This window comes from Argopecten irradians, chromosome 3 (genome assembly GCF_041381155.1).
Source record: "Argopecten irradians isolate NY chromosome 3, Ai_NY, whole genome shotgun sequence".
Lineage (NCBI taxonomy): Eukaryota > Metazoa > Mollusca > Bivalvia > Pectinida > Pectinidae > Argopecten > Argopecten irradians.
Genome location: NC_091136.1, coordinates 52,450,422 through 52,473,890, shown reverse-complemented (window position 1 = coordinate 52,473,890; position 23,469 = coordinate 52,450,422). Strand labels below are relative to the sequence as shown.

The 23,469-nt window shown below is 34.6% G+C and overlaps 1 protein-coding gene across 1 annotated transcript in view; it reads right to left on the bottom strand.

The window, feature by feature from the left end:
- LOC138319004 (mucin-21-like) overlaps positions 1-19,208 on the bottom strand; it is a 59,284-nt gene extending 40,076 nt beyond the window's left edge. Inside the window, exon 1 of the mRNA XM_069261881.1 lies at positions 18,788-19,208. The gene's annotated coding sequence lies outside the window, so the exon portion shown is untranslated. The remainder of the gene's footprint in view (positions 1-18,787) is intronic.
- Between the last annotated feature and the right edge of the window lie 4,261 nt (positions 19,209-23,469).

Sequence of the window (23,469 nt, the reverse complement as noted above, 5' to 3'; positions counted from 1 at the left end):
ATAGGATTGTTCTAAAATTTCATTCCATTTGATAGAAATGTAAAGGATTTGTTTGATATTCCTGTTCAAGAGGTTAAAACACTATGTTTCTCTTTCTCCAGTGAAATGGATATGATAATTACCAAATATTATCTTATGCTTTCTGTTCATCTTGAATATGTACTTCAATACAATGTACATTAGAAGTGCTCAAGTTCAACTCCTAAAGCTAGCGACAGGGTTATACTTTCTCGGAAAACACAGGAAGTATCATAATTTCTTTGTTAAATATTATAAAAATCAAAGTACTGAAAGTACTTAAGGGGTTGGATACCATTTTCCATATTACAGATGTGGTTATTTCTTTGAATAAATTCATACGTTTTTTCACAGAAAGATATAGTTTTTACATTTCTTTTCATTTTGATGGCTTCATGCAGCAGAATTTTTTGGTATTTTTCTTGATAAAAACAGGAGCACACAAATTAAAACTTTTATTCTTTTTCAAAAGTTACATAACAACATAACCAGCATTGAAAAGTCTGAGTTTCTTATTTTATTTCAAGATAAAAATGTGGCACTATGTCTTATATGGAATGAAGTACTGATTGCGCATGCCAGAATTAAAATTAATTATCTTATATTATTTTTTGTGTTAATTAGACATATATAGATACATGATTGATCACCAATTATCGTTCAAATGATGAGTATCGTCTATGCTCTGTCGGGATGGAGCGTCTTTAAGAATAAGGCAACAGTTCCAAAAACATAGAATTCATACAAAACTTATTGAACCAAATTCAGTTTTACCAAAAGAAGAATAGCAAAAAGTGTTTTTGAAATCAAACACATAACTATTTTGGAACGTTCTGATGTGCTTGTAGGATGTTGTAGAAAGAAAAAAAAAATTCAAAAACATTTCCATCTATCCGATTGAAAATTGGTATACATTGAACACCTATTTCTGACACAATTCTATCAAATTTTAGAGTTTACTCAGTAATATTTAAGAATTGAGTTACATGTATTAAACTACAGACAAATGATTTTGAGTGTGACTTTTAAAGGGAAAGTAAAAAGGATTAAGTGAAACGGTGCAATGACAATTAGGTTGTTATTAAAATCAAATAATTTCTATTGAAAGTTTAGCAGTCGATGTAACTGTAACTGTGGATGTTGATGTTACAAATTTATGGTAAAATTGGTTACGGTAATACATATGGGGAATAAAAAGCCCTTTTCCAGTCAGTTCTAGTCAAGTCTAAGGCTTCCATTTAGCTGAGACTGCGTAATTACCTCCCCTCTTTAAAGCAATAAATTGACTGTGTTGTTCCCTTAGGATTCCTATCTAAGGCCTCTGTGCTTTTATTAGGTGAGTATTTATGACCCCCCCCCTTCCTTTCTCCAAGAGCAGTGTATCCACCTGTGGCTAGATAGGGATTCATTGACCAGACGTATGTGACGGAAGCGGAGAAGGTCATCAATCATATCAATTTAGAGGTAGATGCATGGGGCCGGTACAGGTGTAATATATATACAGAAGGGCCTATACTTATACCTGTTGAGTCATTATTATATATATTTAATGAATATCTCTCCTACACATTTTCATTGCCTTTTAGTTTCTATCATCCAATGGCATTCTCTATGTAAAGCTGACAAATTAAGTCATAACATAACCTTGGACCTCTGCACCTTGGTTCACCATAGTGTGTTCTACACGTGTGGGAATTCTTCTGGGGATGTTATTTTCAGATATATATAAATATAATGAGGATTGCTCTAAGAAAATCACTATAAAACATAACAAAAATAAAAGATATACAAAATTAATATAAATTTTATCAGACTATGTTTTTTGTTTCAACCGTATCACGGCAAAATTGATAGAATGTGTATAAATGGGTCAAAACGGAAAAATCGTTTCAATATAAAAGTATTTATGATATTTCGTTGTGATGCAAACCTGCCAATCGGTTAAAATGTGTTTTTAGCACAAAGAGAAAGACTATGACAAAAGAACTATATCTTGCCTCGTAACGTTTCATTTATTGTAGGTTTGTGCTAAAATTGTCTCCCAAATTTTGCCAACGATCCCAATAGGGCTGAAAAAGGCGCAAAGGGCCTTTATCCAACCCCAAAAACCATAAGAACAATTATCTGCAATAATTTATTTTCAAATATTTACAGCCAGTGGTGAATTGATAGTATAAACCCCGTTGATTTCAACCAAAGGCTACTCAACTTTATTTCTCGATAGATTGAGTATGTCACGCGCAATTTGGAGCCGCGCGGATGAATTTATGATGGTCCAAATCAGATACTTGTTTTCAGTATCGAACGTACGTTCGATGAACATGTACATGTATCAAAATAGGTTTGAACACATATTATATGTACGTGTGTAAATACAAATGTAGAAAAGTTACATTGTTTATGTCACTACCTCTTTGAGCGTATGATAAATAAACAATGTTGAACAATGTACAGTTTTGCACATTCCGATGACGTTGCAATGTTTACATGTTGTGTGTCGGTGAGTGTGTGTTGTTCGCTACAACATGTAGATCTACATCCTATTTGTATTTTTAACATCTTTGGTTGTACGCAAATGGATAAGATATGTCAGGACAACATCAGTCTTTCAGTTGCATAACTTTAACCAAAACGACCTAGCACGATAATGCATTTTTGTTCACCTCGGGGGACAGACAAGTCCTGTACGTTATCTACTGTGAATCGGCGAGAGTAGGCCTTACATACACAATGTACGTTTGGGTGTTTCGAAATATCAATGAAACGGAATCCTTCAATTGTAGCTTTACAATACTTGTTATAGATATCTCTAATATTTACTGAAGTGTTTGAAACAACAATATAAATATAAGCTAACATTGTGAGAGTGGTAAACGTTTACAGTAGTGGGCCTACCTGTGTTTGTACATGTTCATCGAAACGACGTCGTCCGATACATTTGAAAATCTCCAAAATCCGGAAATAATGACATGGAACTATGTAAACATCCGTGTATTCAAGTAATTTCAAACGTGAACTGATTAAGAAGAACTCAAGTGATCACAAAATTGAAGAAACTCTCTGTTTGTCACACCTCCTTGACACAGGCGGTTTGAATCGGACGCCGCGTCACAACTACGTTAAATATCCTGCCACGTTATGAATTGTGTAAGCGTGTGTAATCATACGAAGTAAAAGATTAAAACCAAACGGCTTTGCACCATGGTGTTTTTACCAAAGATAAATAAAACGATTTATAGTTCCATACCGGGGAACCCCAGATATATGCATCATAAGACGGAACTCATTTTATTTGTATGTTCATTGATAAATTGGCGGGAATTTCCGCCACTTCGAGTGGCTGTTCCAAATGCCTGTCGGAACTAAACGATATAATTCAATTTTAGTCTTATAAATGCCATAAACACTATTAAGGGTAAATTTTGAGTTATGAAAATAATAGTTAAGACTGTAAATATAAGGATTAAAGTCTCTTTCTGGTGGTTCTATCGAAGGATAAAGTTGAGTAGGGTATCGATATAATAGTTAAGACTGTAAGACTGCTTCGCGGTCCATTCCAAATATCGATACCCTACTCAACTTTATCCTTCGATAGAACCACCAGAAAGAGACTTTAATCCTTAAAAGGATTGACTTACGTCTTATTTAAATCTATGATCATTTAACTATATAACTAAGTGCCAGAGTTGAACAAAAGTTGAGGACCCGGAGAAAGACTAACGGCCTACGATTATCAACTGACAACTTTTCTGCGAGTTCAAAACCTACGTGGAGAGTTGATAGGTATTAACCGTAGGACGATGGTCTCTCTTTGAGTTCCCGGATCCTCCGGCTTTTGTCGATTCCACGTAGAGATGGAGGACTAGTGGTTTGATACGATTGTTATTGTATAGAACATTGTGTATAAGTATTTTAACACACATCACTGTGTTCATTACTGTCACAATGTAGATAGTTCTAGTACGTTAAACATTACGATAGATAGCAGTTATTTATGACATCCCCCTGTGTGACTTCTCAGGCATCCCATGTGCTCATTCTGTCACATACTGTCACGTACGACGTCCAAACTTCAACTGAAGCGTGCATGCAAAGATAGCATATGGTTGCAATTTAAATCAATAGATCTCTGTTGTATTTCAAATGAACATGAAACAAAGGCACGAGACCAAATGTAGTCTCGGAATTGAAACACATTTTACCTCTAAATTCTGACAAAAATTATTTTCATTTGTTAAATGAATCTTTTTACTTCTCAATTTCCTGTGGGGAATAATTCAATGACAAAGGTCTCTTGAGTATTGTACGAAAGTTGAGACCTGTAAAAGATAGGAAAAGGTAACAACCGCCATGGGTGTTCCAATGACGTTTATATTACAAGAAATAGAGATACAGATAGTTCCTGCCAGATGATATCTTACATCATAACAATGTGCTATCGTGACATTGGTGAAGCACGACGCTGTGTAGTTACGTAAACCGCCTATATCTGATACATGTCTACCATGACCTATAGTCAAAAGATGTTGATTTTACTCGATCTTTAATCAGTCATGACACAGAACCTTTATTGACATAACTAAAGCTATCTAATGAACTCGCAGAATTATACCAGCACGTGCAGAACGGTTATCTGATGACGCCCGTTTCCAGGGAAAAATCACGATTGACACCTTCTGATACTTGATCAGATGAATTGCTACTATATTTTACACTTAGTTGTTTTTCTCCGATGTTGTCCGTGAACCATAAGATTTCTTACGACATTGCCTTTTTACCAGAAATCGTATTGAGTACAGACCTTTCTGGTGGTGTTGTTCATTTCATTACAATTATGCAGTTTAAAGAAAGCTTAGAAAATCTTGAAAATGACAATGCGAGACCTATATCATTATAATACTCAGTATATATTTAGCATTTATTAAATATTTTCTAAACATATAAAATTGAATGGAAAGACACTACAAAATTGATATATCATATAGGAATCTGTAATTACATGTGTGAAAACTAGTGGGGATGAGATTATGATTTAAATGTCAAAATTTCCTTTCACGTTTAATTGTGCGTTGTTTTCTCGTCAATATTTTCAATCTTGAGTAAACATCAATAGTGGATGACAGGGAAGACTGTGATGCTCATAATTGAGAGAAGCAAATACTAATTTGGCAATTTCACAATTCTCGGGGGATTTGTCAGTAATTGCACTTTACAGTACCACCCACAAGATTTTGTAATAGTCCGGTTCTATTTTGGATTCGGTTACAGTTATATCTGAAAATTCCACTTCCAATAAATTAATGTAACACACAGAGTCTATTTTAAAGCATCTGTTTACTCATAGGTTCGATGAAATATAATGAAGGCATCAGCCACCACTAACGTCATTTATATAAGCAATTAAACATGTTTATTTAATGTGCTTACCGCTGACAAAGCATAAACGAAACTAATTATTTGAATATTAACTAAAGTTTAATTGTGTATACATGTGTCTGATAAGCACAAAAATACATATAAAATAATTCATTTTGATCTTGGTGCATGCGTAATCTGTACGTTATTCCATATAGAATGTAGTCAGCCATGGATTTTTGTTGGAACGCAACGAATTATTTTTGATATTTTTATCTTAAAGTAAAACAAGAAGGTCAAACTTTTCAATGGTTATAATGATGTAAAGTAAGTAAGTAAAATTGTATTTTATAAGTATTTTTATCACATGTTTCGTACACCCAGTATACGGTAAACGTGTGACGGTTTTGTAAACAATATATATATTTTTTACATATCAGTATACACCTTGTATGTACAAACGAAATGTTTTGTTTTCCTCACTAGTTACTATACATCCTCTTTCACTGCCAATACTTGAAATTGTTGTAGTTTGACATAATTATTTTTGATACCAATAAACTATTGCTAATGACGACCAATCACTCATTTCAATTGGTTTTTAAGTTATCATTTCATAATGAAAATATAACATCGCCGTTTGTTAAGCCGCATCTGATTGGGTTACTTAATGGCGTAGCGATATCTGAGAGAAAGGAGTTCCTCAAGAAATTTGGAATTTCACTGGACGAGATTAGATTATTAAATAAGGATTAACTAAACCAGCGTTTTATGTTATGTAGTTATAGAAAACAAAAAAGTGTACTCCCAATTAAAACTAATACTCAGTTTAATTAGATATTTGTGTAATATTCTCTGCAACATAAACTTATTCAAATTTATCCGTAAAAAATATAAATTAACGTATCATATCCGTTCAAGCCATTGTACTACGGAGAGGAAACACAATTCTGTTATATTATGTAAAGATGCAAATGGTAATGTAGGAAAGAAATTTCATTTGATGAAGTTCATTGATATTGAATTCTTAGTCTCCGTTTTTAAAAGTCGGATTCGCGCGCCTACATGCCATAGGATTGGTTTCAATCACAAAGAAAATAAAGAGAAAGACTTCAAAATAATCTGGATAAGCACGGTAACAAGAAACCTAAAGAAATGGCTTAAAATATAGCTCTTTAATTTTTTTTATTTTGGAATTACCTGCGCAGGAAGCAAGAAAACCGTGTCTGTTACACGCAGCAATTATACTGCCAGAAAGCAGAGATGTGAAGTTATAAACAGGTTTAGGAACACGAAAACCTAGAGAATTCGAAGTTTTCCGGAGTCGTGTATCTCGCCGATGCATTATTAGTAAGAATTAATTGATAGCATAGGTTTACTTTCTGGTATGAACTGTTTGACAGTATTGTAAATATTGGCACATGTAAGGACTATTCCATGATACAGTGCGTCTTCATGTGGGGGTCAAGTATCCGACACGGCGAGTTTGATCTGTGCACTTGTCATAATGTGTAGTTACATAATTCATTACTAAAAGGTTAACCTTGCGTTCACAATTTAAAGTTATGTCCACTCCTAATTTCTAATGTGTGCTACGGGATTCATTCCTTATGAAATCTAACTGGAGAGTTATGTTTTTTACCCCCCCCCCCCCCCCCGCCCTTATCACGTAATACATAATATTATAATGGGATAAGCATGCATCATTATATAACATTGGACTCACCTTTACATCAGCCTCATATCTGCTATGACGCCGGACTTCATTGTCTATGTGTATACTGCTACTCTATAACCCATCATCACCTTTACTAGAACCAACAATAACGAGATAACAAGAATACATTAATTCCCTTCTCGTCTTTAGATGTTAGTTTTAAATAGAATAAATGATGAAATGCATGTGTAAGCATACCTAACTAAAGGTGTAATCATTGTTACTCGTCCCATGTCGACATGGATTGAGAAACAGTTGTACAGCTATTGAATAAGATATTACTATGGAATGATGAAGTGCATGTACGTCTGCATGCATAGCAATAGTGTTATGTTAGACATATACAATGCAAAATTATCCGAGTTGTGATGCCATGCTTTTCATTTTTGTTTGTTTACTGGATGTTAATATTAACTGTGCCAGTTAGTCTGCTGCTAAGAGCAGTTAAATATGCCATCAATCAACAACTGACAACTTGCAAAATTAGTTTCCTAGTTTCACACAAACTCTCACTTTCTTTGTAAATATGTCAGTGTGAGGCATGTTAATGTAATGTCTGAGTAGAGAACATAACTTTTATCTGGGATATTTACAGTTTTTGTACATCCAAGTTGAGTTCAGAAAGGCCACGGAACTTTATTGTGACAAAAAACTAATTCCGACATGGAACAATCACAATCTATTTCTACATCAAATTTAGACCCGGTTTCTATTTTGATGTGTGTAGTGAAAACAGTGAAACTACTTGTCGTGAACAAGTCTTTGTCTTCCATATTGTGTGCAACCTAAATCATGTCGGCAAATAGAGGGGAAAATAATGCTAATATTTTGTCCTCAAAGTTAAACTCTATCACTATTGATATTCTACCGTCCTCCTGACGTCCTTAGAACGACAGCCATACAGTATTTCATGAAAAGTAAAGCTATTGTTCCGAGAACAGACGTGTTTCTGAAGCAGACATTGTGGTTGAAAAAAGTAACTTCTTGACGGAGGAACGGATATTCATAGTAAGAGAAAGATATTACATTTTTAGAATCCAGTTTGTTAAATGATAGGGTAAACAGTATTCCAGTAGGCCCTATCTAATTACACGAAGATGGTCAGCTTTTTTGTGTGTGTGTGTGTGGGGGGGGGGGGGGGGGGGGGGGGGGGTGGGGGTGTGTGTGTGTGTCTCGTCTTTAAACAAAAGTTACTAGCTTCCTGTTGAGCTCGAAAGCTATCATCATGATTTAACCAGATTGCTATTGACTATGTTCGGTCGTGACATTGCTTGCCGATTTACAAAGTCGTTACGGCGACACTTTAAAAGGTATCCGTTTAAGTTACAAGTAATTATCGTATATGTTTCTCTGCATTGATTGGAAATTGTTAAGCTTATTCATCACATCATAATATATGAGATTATCCAGATAGAGTTGTTGCTGTTGTTGTTTTGTTTTGGTTTATTGTTTGTTTGTTTTTGGTTGGGTTTTTTCTTGGTTTTTTTTTTAAATTATTTTATTTTCTGGTATTGGTATTTGCATTCTGAATCCCAAATCACAAGCTGATTAAGTCTCAGTCACTTGATAACTAAATAGTCTGGTATACGATATGGGAGACAGCTTAGTAACTAAAAACTATGACACAATTTCTCTATATAACGATACGTTAACAAGACATTAAAATGGATGGTTATTAACAAGATGTCTTTATTCAATCAGCACATATTACGGCCATAGAAAGTGTACTTCGATCCAGATACCAATGTTGATATCGGGTTATGGTGGGAGTTTGGAGTTATTACAAAATGAATGCACTTTTACCCAGAAAGCAATTTTAAACTATAGAACCATAATAAAATGTCTTAAAACGATGATATCATTGTAATGGCAGCTCCTTTATCGACAACTCATTACCACACAATGGCCTTCGTGTCAACACAACGAGAACGGTTTACTCGACAAAACAATATTACATTTAATTGAAAAAAAACTATGTTAATCAAGTTCTGCAAATGCAGTTTATAAGAAAGTTAATTATTGCTCGCAGTGCCGCTGAGATGTCGACGCAAACAAAACATGTAATGGGAAAATCTGCATTCCTGCCATTTATAGTTATAAAGAATACGTTTTAAAATACATTGTTACATTGTGTTTTATTGCAAGATGTATTTATTTAGCTAACCGCATGTAGTTTTGCACAATTTTGTTTATATATCTCCAAAAGCCATACAGAAAATGCTATTATAATGATGAGAATAAAAAATCAATCACTTACAAAGAAAAACAACTTATTTGAGTTTGATTTGCGTTTAGGTTCTCAATTTCTTTGGCAATCAAATCATTTCAGATTTTACTTTTTGCGAAATAAACACACATCATATTGATAACTGACAATTATTGCGTACTGTTCTGTGAATGTCAAATCAGCTGTTACATACAATATAACGAACCTCGAATTCAATATTGACATGCTCTTGAAAACAAAGTCTTGACAGTGGCAGCTCAATTCTGATTAACTGATAAGATCACGGAATCTTGTTAACATTTAATGCTATGCATTTTCATTTGAAACCTTTTGCAAATTAAAAAAAAATGTACCCTTAAAATTTGGAATAATATTCGGTGCAGTGCATTATGCGGTTTTATTCCCTAACTGAAATAATCTATCGTTCATCGCTGAGGGCAATATTTAAAACAAATAACACAAAGTGCATTTAATTCTTCATCGATGGTATGTAACCTACTCTTGGCCAGTAATGTTTTGTTTTATTGTGCTTGATATTGTCTCACATTCCCCGGGGATACACATCCTTGTAAACATGTAAGAATTCCATCATGACGAAGGTTTACACCAATGGCCTCAATGAAAACCACAGAATCTATAACCTCTCGGACACGTGTATGTTTTGCCTCCGAGTTTCAAACGAAACAATTGTATACAGTGTCGTAGTTAAAACAATACAGAAAATAATGGAAATAAAACTCTTTCGGCATGGTGGTAGGCTTACCTGACAAGAAATGTGAGAGTTAGCAATGCATATCTCACATGTTCATTATTCATTTCTAAATAAATAGAGATAATTACAAATGTCCAAAATCTTTAATCTTGTGTAACTATTAGTTTTACATCTTATATTACAGTTCATATCACCGATGTTGACGACAATTGCCGAACATAACTTGAAAATAAGACTTTATTTTCAGATATAGGATCATATCTTTATGTATACTCGCTTCGATATAACCTTTCTTTGCTGCGTGAAGATGGTGTTTGTTAAGACTCTCTTGACGATTGTTATGTGATAAGTATTAATACCACCATCCGGTAACGTCCAGACATTTTCATTTCGCTCCTGTCTGCCTGCCATTCTTGTTTATACACAACATTATACGGCTGCTGACGAATACAGCCATTCCGTATATATGATTCCAGATAACCAATAAATAATTATTACTTCCTATTGTGATGCTGATAAAAGGTTGTCACCTATTTTGAGTCTGATGAAAACCTACAGATGCCGTCGTAAATTTCCGTATAATCTCAGACGGACCTCTGGCCGTGTATGTATTTATACAGCCGACCATTCCTTTATGCAAATATGTACTTTGCAAACCAAATAAATAACCAGATATATCCATTCGTATATGTATTATATAGGGATTGGATTTCGTTTTTATGTTTGCCATGCTTGTATGGAGCAATTCCTCTAAGAATATATTCTATGGGGCGCGTTTTATTTACACTCACACGACTTTTTATTTAAATTTTATGCAATAAAATCGTCATTTGAAAGTGACGTAATTATTCAATAAAAGTCGGTCAAAAGTGGGAGGAGCTTACTCAATTGAACAGCGAATGATGACACTTCACGTAAGGTAGAATTATTCATCCGCGACGACAAAAAAGTTCAATATTTTAGTGTAAAATAAACATGACAAACAAAGTAAATTTCAGAGATAATTTTATTTAATCAGATCAGAACTTTAAATATATATTCAATTTTGCTAAAAGTTAATATATAGCGTAATAACATAAAGAATTTGTACACGGCCACATGTGTGAACTCGGTGACCGTTAGGCTATTGTGCAGCGAGGCGAAGCTGACGCACCCTTACACACTTGAATTTGCCGAAGTTGTCAAAACACCGATTTTCAAGTAGCTCAATGTGTTTGAGATGTCGTCTGACTTGACGATATTACATCCTTGTGAGCCATGTGATTATATAATCTACGCTTAGATCCATGTCGCCATCGATAGATTTCACCTGTGTTCGATGGATACAATGTATTTGTGGTGATGCGTAACTGTCAACACGTGGATTATTAGCGGTGCATGTTTTATAATACACATGATTAAATTCTCAAAGAACAAAGACAAGAGGATATGTTTATAACTGACCTCTATCAGAGGGTCTCACGCCCGTCCACCTCAAAGGCTCGATCGTAGGACGAACATAGGCACAGAGGTAATGTTTACATTTGACACCCATCATTTTTAACAAAAATGAAAGCACGTCGCCCCGGTCGGGATATTTTTACGTTTCTTTATACAATTGTTAATTCAAAAATTGTTTGAATCATATATAAATATAAAACATGTATATATTGTTTACATTTTTCCAAAATTCTATGAAAAACAACAATATACACGTAATGTTGCGTCAAAATGTAAACAAAGCCATGTGTTTCTTTTAAAAAAAGTAGTCCTTTTACGTTGCACAGAACATTTTCATACGCAAGTTCAAAGTTCAATGTTACCATGCAGTTATGGTAAACAAAATCGGCTAGTATTAGCGTATAGTGACCAAGCCTAGCAAGTGTAAATATAAGTCTGTGGAAACTATTTTCGCAGGCATGTTCACTATGTGATATGTGAAATTTTTGCTTCAGTGGTTACAAGACCCATTAATGGAGACAATCATACTCAAGATGATACCAAAGAATGGGGATCGGTAATGGTTTTATGGTTCGTGTGTACCTCAGAGTGTCCATATTTGGGGGTACCATCATATTTAGTGATACATTCCTTGATTAGTCATAGCATCCTTGATTGTCCATACCTGGTGTTACCATTCTTGATTATCCATACTCGGTGATATCATCCTTGATTGTCATACTTAGTGATACCATCCATGATTATCCATACTCGGTGATATCATCCTTGATTGTCATACTTAGTGATACCATCCATGATTATCCATACTCGGTGATACCATCCTTGATTATCCATACTTGGTGATACCATCCTTGATTATCCATACTTGGTGATACCATCCTTGATTATCCATACTTGGTGATACCATCCTTGATTATCCATACTCGGTGATACCATCCTTGATTATCCATACTTGGTGATACCATCCTTGATTATCCATACTCGGTGATACATCCTTGATCCTTGTATACCATCCATGATATCCATACTCGGTGATATCATCCTTGATTGTCATACTTGTGATACCATCCATGATTACCATACTCGGTGATATCATCCTTGATTGTCATACTTGGTGATACCATCCATGATTACCATACTCGGTGATATCATCCTTGATTGTCATACTTAGGTGATACCTAATACCTCCATGATTATCCATACTCGGTGATATCATCCTTGATTGTCATACTTGGTGATACCATCCATGATTATCCATACTCGGTGATATCATCCTTGATTGTCATACTTGGTGATACCATCCATGATTATCCATACTCGGTGATACATCCTTGATTATCCATACTTGGTGATACCATCCTTGATTACCATCTATTCAATATACATCCTTGATTATCCATACTGTGATACCATCCATGATTATCCATACTCGGTGATACCATCCTTGATTATCCATACTTGGTGATACCATCCTTGATTATCCATACTCGGTGATACCATCCTTGATTGTCATACTTGGTGATACCATCCTTGATTATCCATACTCGGTGATACCATCCTTGATTATCCATACTTGGTGATACCATCCATGATTATCCATACTCGGTGATACCATCCTTGATTATCCATACTTGGTGATACCATCCTTGATTATCCATACTTGGTGATACCATCCATGATTATCCATACTCGGTGATACCATCCTTGATTATCCTTGGTGATACTTTGTTTCATACTTGATACCATCCTTGATTATCCATACTGGTGATACTCCTGATTATCCATACTGTGATACCATGATTATCCATACTGGTGATACCATCCTGATTATCCATACTGGTGATACCATCCTGATTATCCATACTTGTGATACCATCCTTGATTATCCATATCCATACTTGGTGATACCATCCTTGATTATCCATACTTGGTGATACCATCCTTGATTATCCATACTTGGTGATACCATCCTTGATTATCCATACTTGGTGATACCATCCTTGATTATCCATACTCGGTGATACCATCCTTGATTATCCATACTTGGTGATACCATCCTTGATTATCCATACTCTGATACCATCCTGATTATCCATACTCGGTGATTACCATCCTTGATTATCCATACTTGGTGATACCATCCTTGATTATCCATACTTGGTGATACCATCCTTGATTATCCATACTCGGTGATACCATCCTTGATTATCCATACTTGGTGATACCATCCTTGATTATCCATACTCGGTGATACCATCCTTGATTGTCATACTTGGTGATACCATCCTTTACATTGGTTGTACCACGGATACGAAGTAGTATTGACATTCATCTCTTCTATCAATCAAATTCAGATTTCTTTTAAACATTTTGCATTTACAGCTTTGAAATTTAAAATGAGATGGTGATCATTTTATCATCGCATTTTAGTCAGTTTATTGAACACTATATCAGTACACGATAAAGAGTGAAACAAAGGGAAGTCACTCTGTTGTTGTTATAAATCATAGTGGATGGTTTTGGATAAACTAAAATTATTTATTGTTTTAATGTTTTGCTAGAGATCACCGTAATGTTCATTGAACAAGAAAACGCGAATCAAACTTATAATGGTAAAAAGGTATATAGACTGGAACCATCAGCAGTAGAAATTTACGTATGTTTTTCATATAGACTTTCTTACAGTGAAAATATGTGGTTTTAAGTAAAGTTTCATTGAGACCAACGTTTATTTGTCAATAAGTGAATAGATATTTCTTTGATGTGTTTGACTAATACTATACGTATTCATTTAAACGACATCAAACCAATCAGCGGAGTTATGCTGCATTAGTTAAATACTACTTGACGTTCAGTAAGCGCACTACACTTTTAAAAATGTCATTTTAATTTCTGAAATAATACACTTACCGTCACGTCAGTGTGGCTACGTTACCTTGAGGTGCACCGATCCTGCCAAATCGTATCTGATTTAAACAGATATGCATAATTGCGTTATTCCGAATATAAACAAAACGCCCAAAACCTTTAAACGAACACTACTTTTGTGTGGGCGGAGTTATTATCGCATAGCTCCATGATATTTAATTTCAAGCCATATGCTCAGCATCACAAGTATAGCGTTCGTCGAATGATGTATCCAAAACCGGTAGAAGGTCCTTACAACACAGACAATTTAAAATAGATACTGTTTTACTCATAAAGAGAGTTCAATACCCGATATTAACATTTGGTACGACGTTTTATTGGAAGTTAATCGATGTTTCATGATCCAGGTATGTTCACACATTTGATGGGTTCTAATATTGTGTCATCTTAAAATCATATGGCAGTATTTTGGATCGTGTTCCATTTATACCTTGACTCGCTAAATCAATACGCGCGAGCCAGACATTCTTGCGGCCATAAACGATCTAATCCAGTATAAATTTTGTCATATTTACAACCACACGAAATTAACAAAACGTCAAAACATAATTCATCTCAATATGGCTTTGTGTTTTTGACGCCTCTGACGGGCAATTTGGACTTCTTTGTTATAAATATCGGTAATACTACTTTAAGATAATTCCATTTCTACCTTTATCTTAAATATCTTAAATCGTCTACCGTAAACATACCTATAAACTTCAAACCAATCTAATGAATATAAAAATGGCAAAAAGGTATATATATTTTTTTAGTATAAAGCATAAAATCACATTCTTGGTTTCAATGATAAAAAAATAGATAAACATTTCTTGTTACATTTGCGATAATGTCTTTGCTATATATATGTAATTCAAGATCTGTTAAAAACTCCCTACAGTAAACTAAAGTTGTTATGGTTTTAGTCCCTGTCTTATGCTTGATTCCACTTCATTTTAGACTTCCTAACCGTGTCCTAAAGACCATGGTTCTAACGTTTATGAATATAACAATAGATGGATGAATGGTGCGTATTGTCAAATGTCTTAAGATTTAATATCCGCCGGAGATGTCATATTTGCTCTAGTTTCCCATGTTATCTTGACGTTGATATTTCGTTGTAAGAATTCTTACTAAAGGTTACAATAATGAGCTAACAGACTTTATAAAACGATAGATGGTGTATTTACTTTCGTTTTGAATTAAGACATTAAACAAATTCGTAAATTCATGTCGTATCACTATACCACTTAAACCGGTGTTAAGAAAAGAAAAGAGGTAATGTCTAGAATTTAGGGTGAAACCTAAATCTTGACTAAATAGTAAACAACGGAAAAAAATGAACAACCGATGAATATTTCCCCACAAATGGTTTTCTGCTATTTTCTATTTCGAGGGACAGCAATATTGAATACGAATGAACTAGTAAACAAAGCGTCTTTCCTCTATCCAATACTTTTCAAATAATCGCGAAAAAAATCGTTGGCCTATCATCGTTTGGAATATGCATGAGTTGAATCATTTTGCGCCATATGACGTTTGTGAAATCACTACTTGTCAAGTAAAAATGATACCGACGGCTTCATGACCACACGCTTAGATAACGGTGATTTATTTTTCATTTATGTTCTACAAAAGTTCGTATTGTGTTGGTATCCTATCCATTATGGCGTGTCGTTAAAGTAGACATAAACAAATAGTTCCAGGACAGGAAACATGACTGGATAACATCATTTGCTTTTTGGTAACTTTGATCAGAAATCATGTACTTTTCATTTTATCATCACAAATTCGTGAGGACAAAAGTGTTCTCGCAGATATGTAATACTGTGATTATCTTTGAACTTCAATATGGAAATTGCAACGCTGTTTTTAGACGAATGCACATTGACATTTTAGAGTAATGAGGAAATATGATGTGTTGCAACTCCTATGCAGACAGAAAGAAAATAGTCTTAGCATTAAGGAACAACTAGAATTGGTTTCTGATCCTCGCACGGCTATTAAAACACTTCCTCCATAAGAGATAATCTTTTGACATTTCTGTTTTAGATTTAGTACTCCGATTCAACAAACACATCCATAGTTTAGCGTCCCGACCATCTTACGTTACCATGACTTCTCTGTAACAATGAATTCCCGTAATGTTCCTCGTACACTCGGTACCGTTTCCTCGTCCCATTAAATGTTGTAGACATATGATATATCCAAACAGTTCCCAAGAGAAGTTAAAAATAGCATTGGACTATTGTGTAAACGTAAATTGTCCATGCTTCCCTCACCACATCAGAAGGAAATATTTGAGTAGACTACTGTTGACTTATCACTAGAAACCAGATAAGAATTGTTGACAGGGGCGGCAGTGCTTGGAAAGTATATTATTTTTGGATATAATGTAAAATATAAGGACCATTCTTATTATAAATATTGTCAGGGACGACAACTCCTGCAATTGACACATTAATGAAAAAACCACACATAAACAATTGTTAAAGAGTATTTTTGTGCTCAGGAGAGCAACAGGTAAAAGCGTTGACAGTGAACATCTTAACCGCTATTTGTATTTTATGTAGGTTATAAAATGCCTTAAAATCCACACTCTTATTTTGCATTCTACTTTAACAAATGAAGGCTGTCCAACTTTGTAATATAAATAAAAGGATTGTTTATTATATAATAACAGAAATTACAATGGATGTTTACTGACAAACGTTACATTTTAGATTTAGTGTCCGTCTCTAATTGTCTTTTTAAATCAAGTCTGAAACGTTTAGTTTATCTCTGTTTACATGAAATGTCGTTGACTAAGTGAATGAAAGAAATATGTCACTTGACCAGCGCCTTCGTGACGTTGTCAATGTTGTAAGTACATGAATTAAGATTAACGAAAATGTCAGCACTGACACGAGTGCACGTGACAGACAAAAATCAGCACATCTATTAAATACTTATTGCTAGTTTTGCTATATACATTGCACTTACAAATTTTATGGCAGCTGATTTGTCGGTTTTACTGCCAAGGATTGGGTTCTGACATTTGCTAAAAAATTGATATAGAACGAAAATGTTGGGTTTTTTTATATTATAAAATAAATACTTTTTATGTAACTGTATAAGAGTGTGGCACTGGCTTCTGTATCCCGTTGGAATATCACCAGCATCCTCAGGTTCGCCTTGGATAGTTGTGAATTGATGTACGGCGGATGTACAAAGCTTTTTTATTTATTAAGAGAATCTGTGTTTTGGGTTTTTGCAGGATTGTAAGGGTGATATGATTACGGAATAGAAGGAGTTTTATCATTTTTATTTCTATAACATGCACATAATTCAACCCGGCAGTATCTATATTGGATATAAATCATGCAATTTATTTCATTCCGTGTTATTGTAAAACAAAACAAACATGGGACAGACGTGATTGCCAGTATCAATTTCAATTGAGACAGACGATGGTTTACTGTCTAATGTTTAGTTAGCTAAAACTAACTCGACAGCGACTGTGGAGAACTTGGCTATGGTTTTGTGTCGTAATTGTCTACAAATACAACTGAAAATATCTGGCAACTTAAATCCTATTTGGTATTCTGCAAAACTTTAAGGAGTTTGTTGACGGCAACTGGTTTTAGCTATATTGGAGTTGTTTTTCAATGAAGTTTGAAAACATTAAGAAAAACAAACAAACGACCATGGAGTCTCGTGCAATTGAAACTATATTTATGCATCTACTTTCAAAAGAATTTCAGAACATATCTTGAGTTTACTTCCAAATGTGCGATGTATATATATATATATACATTTGGTTTGTCGAATATACTATATGTTATATCTAATTTCGTACTTTTATTGATTCACAGAAAAGAAAGTTTTGTGTTTCCTTACTCAAGAATAATTTCGTTAATACATGTAACTTAAAAATTATCGATTGTAATTTGTCTTTAGATAAAACATCAATCACTTAATTTAAGTATTGATTAAGAAATAAATAAACTTATTTCCCATCGTATGTTTTTGCTATGAAATTTTGAATATTTTGGGACGTAAAAGAATAAATTTTCATTGGAGTTTCGATCGACACAGAAGTCAAGTGAAAACAAATGTTTTAAAATTTAAAACAAAGTGTTTGTTAAATTGGTATAAAAAAATATATAAAAAACACACATTTGAACTGACAGTGTCTGTTCCAATCCTTTGTGGTTTAATAAAAGATGTGCTTGAAGCAGCTAATTTCCAACGAATTGCAATCGTTTTATAAGAAATAAACATAAAAAGAAACGCATCAAATATCAAATAAATGACTTGTCGCTGTTTAACAAAACTAATATGATTTCACATTTGAGTTCATACCTAGAGAGTTCCTGCTGATATGTTTATATAATAGAAAAAGTATAAAACAAAAAACGATATCACCTACCTTATCGTATGTCAGAGGTAATAGTCTTGTGACCAATGTAGTAGCTTTTAACATTAATCCTTAAAGGAGTTTTAATCCGTCCGCTATAGTCCCGCGTGTGTTTGGAGCGTATGCTGTTGAATCATTGACGTTTTGCCTGCTTCACGCCAAACCTTGGTCTACAGTAGAAATAGATACAGTACGTCCTCTGATTATAATGTATCGAACGTGCACCGAACTTCGGAGCATCCTTGCACTTATTGGTTCGGTCAACAATCCGTTCACTAAGAAATAGGATGTGATTGTTGTGAACAACAAGATATTTATCTGGGGTAATATCTAAAAGGGGTTTTATTATGTAATGGGGAGATGTCACTGTCTAGAACATTCACAACAAAGTTTATACTGTAAGTATAAGGATACACCACTCATATCGACCACAAATAACACAAATGTCCGAGCTTATCTCATCCAAAACAACCCATTGTCATAGTGGAACTGATGGCACCACTCCAAACATCAATATGTTCTATTGACCAAAGATAACGGCAGTGTGTTTGAGGTTATTATCACCAGTAGATCCTGTTAGGAAAGGTTTTATTCACGAAAATCATGTCTAATTTTCCTACATATAAGATATCGATTGTGTATAACAATATAACTTTATCATACAGCTTACAGTGCCGATTTTTGGGATATTTCGAGCAATCCGTGTATCATTGATGTCCCCTCTTGTTACTCTTGTAATTACTCTAGTCTGTATCTCAACGTATTGAGTGCTTGCTTTATTGTCTTGATTTATTAGTAAATCACTACTACCTGTTTGATCTATTTGAAATCCTCCAGCTTCACTAATACAAAATTAAAAACCAACTTGATACCAGTTTTTAAAAGATTGATACGTTAGCTATACTAACAAGCTGTACCACTCGTTTGGACGGTAAATTTGTGGTATTTAATTAATTATGTAGACATTGGAAAATGGTGAAGACAATTATTGTTATTGGACATATTAGCTATGAACTCTTTAGAGTAACCAACATAAGCCGCACTACTCCACTCTGACAGAGAACCTAGTTAAGAAAACACTAATCAAATGGTTTATATTCCTTGACACGATTAACTGTTATTTCTTTCCAAGAAAGGTAAAATTCTAAATACGTTTGTTATCGTGTCACTTCATTATATATCACCCGAGACTTACGTTTTAAGATTAACTTTGGGAATTTCTTGATATAAGACAACGCAAGAAAAAGTTATATAGTCACACCTGTCCATAAAACACCGAAGAAACGGAGAAGTGTGACTAGTGGTATTTACACCTTTGACCTTATGAAGGACCTTTGACCTTATGTAGGACCAGCGAACGTGTTCTTATTATACAGTTAGTCTTTACGCGAAGGCGATCGCGATGGCAAGTTTTATTGTAATACATATGAAGTTACAGCTGTACCAATGACCATTCATATGTTTGACCCTTCGTCAATCTGGTACAGTTGTTCTTTTTCTAATTGTATGTTTGTAGATTTTTATTAGAGTCTCAATACAGGACAAATTCATCTCTCACTAATTGTAAATTATTACAGTATATTCCCGTTACTAAATATATCCAGCGAAGCCGGTGCTGCAGACATGTTTAAGTAGACGGTGGGGAAGCACTATCGTGAGATGCATTTATCGGCTTCACTAATAATTCGCGCTAGTTTGACACTTGCAGGACACACTCACGCCACCATGCCAAATCCTGAAACAGAAGACGTAATCAATAAAAACCTTCCTGCAACGAGAGAAATTAATTCCTGATCTGGAAATTGCAGCAGCGCCGGAAAGAAGCCCTGTAAGACTCGATATATCCATTTGTATTGTAGCATTAGCTAAACAAATTGAGCACGTTTAGGTCAACAAATTCCCTAACAGGGCGTGGGAACGTGCCTTTTAATTAACTTAGAGGAAATAAACTGTTTAATGATAACGATAACCGAAACTAATTACAGACTTTGATTATCCAAAACAGCACTCGACTGTTAACATGGGCATGGTCTCATAACGGATATGGGTTGAACGTTTTAGTTAAAGTTCTTGTTTCAATGTCTTATGTGTGTTTCGTGTGTCACGTGTACTAGCCCTGACAATATGACTAGCCCTGACAATATGACCGCTAAAACATAGTGATGATACTGAAATGCGAGGAAAAATAGTGCGAGGGGATTTTTATCAACTAAATACATATTGCATACGTAAAACAATAGCATAATGCTTATTAAAATAATTGTTATTCTGACGAATCATGTGATGAATATTATCCTTATAATTGAGCTTTATCTTAACGTTCAGGAATATTCAAATAAAGGTCCACCAAACATCGGATACAAGTGGAGCTCACAGAAGGCTAGTCGACAACATTATTAAACAATGCATTTTAGGAATTTGATATCGCGCTTATATCAATCAAAATTGTCCTTTTTGTTGGTCATTCCATACAGATTACCGACGCCATTTCCAAGTCAAACGCAAATTCATGCTTATTAATGCTCTTATAAAATAAAATGTCAAAACCTATCAAGCAAATGGTACCATCACCCTATATAGGATGGTTAGGCACATTTGCATGCTCATTTTGTGCTATGTGATTCATTCGAGTTGAAACATACATATTTGCCATATTTTATCAAGTCTTAAAGCAATTCAATGAAAACATGGGAACAGTGATAATCTTGTTTATTCAGTATACGAGCAATTGATCAGGTTATTCAATTCAACGGAATAGAACAATGCTATAGGCCTGTAAGACATTGCTAGATTGACCCTTGATATGAACAGTGCATGCTTCAAGAAATATACGTTTACATATCCTTATCATCTATATGGAAATGGTGTAATATTTTTATTTGAGATATGAATTAAAGATTCTCCACCGCCGACATAGAATAAATGATATTCATTATTTGAACAATAATTGGTTTATTATCGTGTATATATATGTCTAATTAACACAAAAAAAATAATATAAAATGATTTATTTTGCCTTTGGTGCATGCGCAATCAGTACTTCATTCCATAAAGGATATAGTGCGACGGATTTTTTTCGGGATGCAATTAATTATTTTTCATATTTTTAACTTGGAGTAAAAATTAGAAGCTCATACTTTTCAATGGCGGTAATGGTGTAAAGTAAGTAACTTTTGTAACTGAAGAAAAATAATAAATCGTCTTCTCCTGTTTTTGATAGTGAAAAAATACCATTTGTCGGCGGTGGAGCATCTTTAAGAAAAGAATTATCATGCATCTTAAGAATCCAGAGACGGTACTAAAATCATTGTGATATCCGAGGACCCTTGTGTCGAGTGCTGATTATAGTGTATAACGTGAAGATCCTAAGGATCGATAGCTATTGACAAGCTTTCAGGCAGACACTGCCACCAGACGGACACATGCCAATCTATACGCTGTAGGAAATGCAAATTTTCTCCATTGTTCATTGGTTGTGGTTTATGTTGGAACTTCCGGCTAACAATGTCGTGATTTATAATCGTGCCGGTAGAACTGCTCACTACTTCCTACCGAACATTTTACCTTGCTTGATGCAGATTCAAATCATAATGATTTATGTACATCCATGTCAAACTTCTTATTGTTTCCTGTTTATTATACAAATCCAGCCTGAGTATTGAGTACCCATTCTGGTGAATAGGCCTTACATCAACAAACCTAAACGTGTAAACGAATTGTTTTCCAATACAACAAATGAGTCGCTCTAGTTCTTCCTTTTACGAAACAACACGTGATACCGCCAACCAAAGCTCAAAATCGATTCATCGGAGACTAACATGAGGATAAAGTAAAGGACGGACACTACTGACGAAACATGCAGAAGATAAGACCTGGAATTCTGAGACTATCACTGACTTCACCAAAGATGGGAAGTCAAAATATTGGCCCGATTTTCATTTCTGATCGTCAATGACCACTGGGCAACAAGCATGGTCCACATCATATCCACTCCCTACACTTGTCCTGTTCTCATAACATCCTTAATGTAGATGTGGGTGTGTTTTAGGAAATGTAAACAACTTACAGTTATGCCACAGAACATAGAAAGTAGAAAATAACAAACATAGTCCCACTATCAAATCAATGCAGGCTATTTCATCTCGATTTGAATTTCAGCAGCCGTCGAACAGCACGAGAGATGAAAATTACCGATTATCGTTTGATATAATTGCTTACTGGTGCCCAGTCTGCAATAATGTTTTATTTGTTCTTGTATTTACTGTGATAGAGCAGTGTGATAGAACATTTTATTGATGTGGTTTTGACGCTGGTATTGAAAATTATGACCTTCAAATTATCACTTATGATAGAAGATTTAAAAATAAAAAATAAATGCTACGAAGATATTCCATCATTTAATGCTATTCGATATTATACAGTTGTTTCATGCCTTTTCTGTCAACAGTCAAATCTCTTTCCCGAGGTGTTGGAACCAACCCGATGAACTATTTCCCGAGGCCGGAAGCCTAAGGAAACAGTTCATCGGGTTAGTCCTAGCACCTCGGGAAAGAGTTTTGACTGTTGACTGAAAAGGCATGAAACAATTGTATATTACGCGGCCGCAACACTTACACTTGTGTAGCAATAAGTTGGAGAAAAAGAATAATTTATCATGACCTGCATTACGTTTGGTATATACATATTTCCTTGTA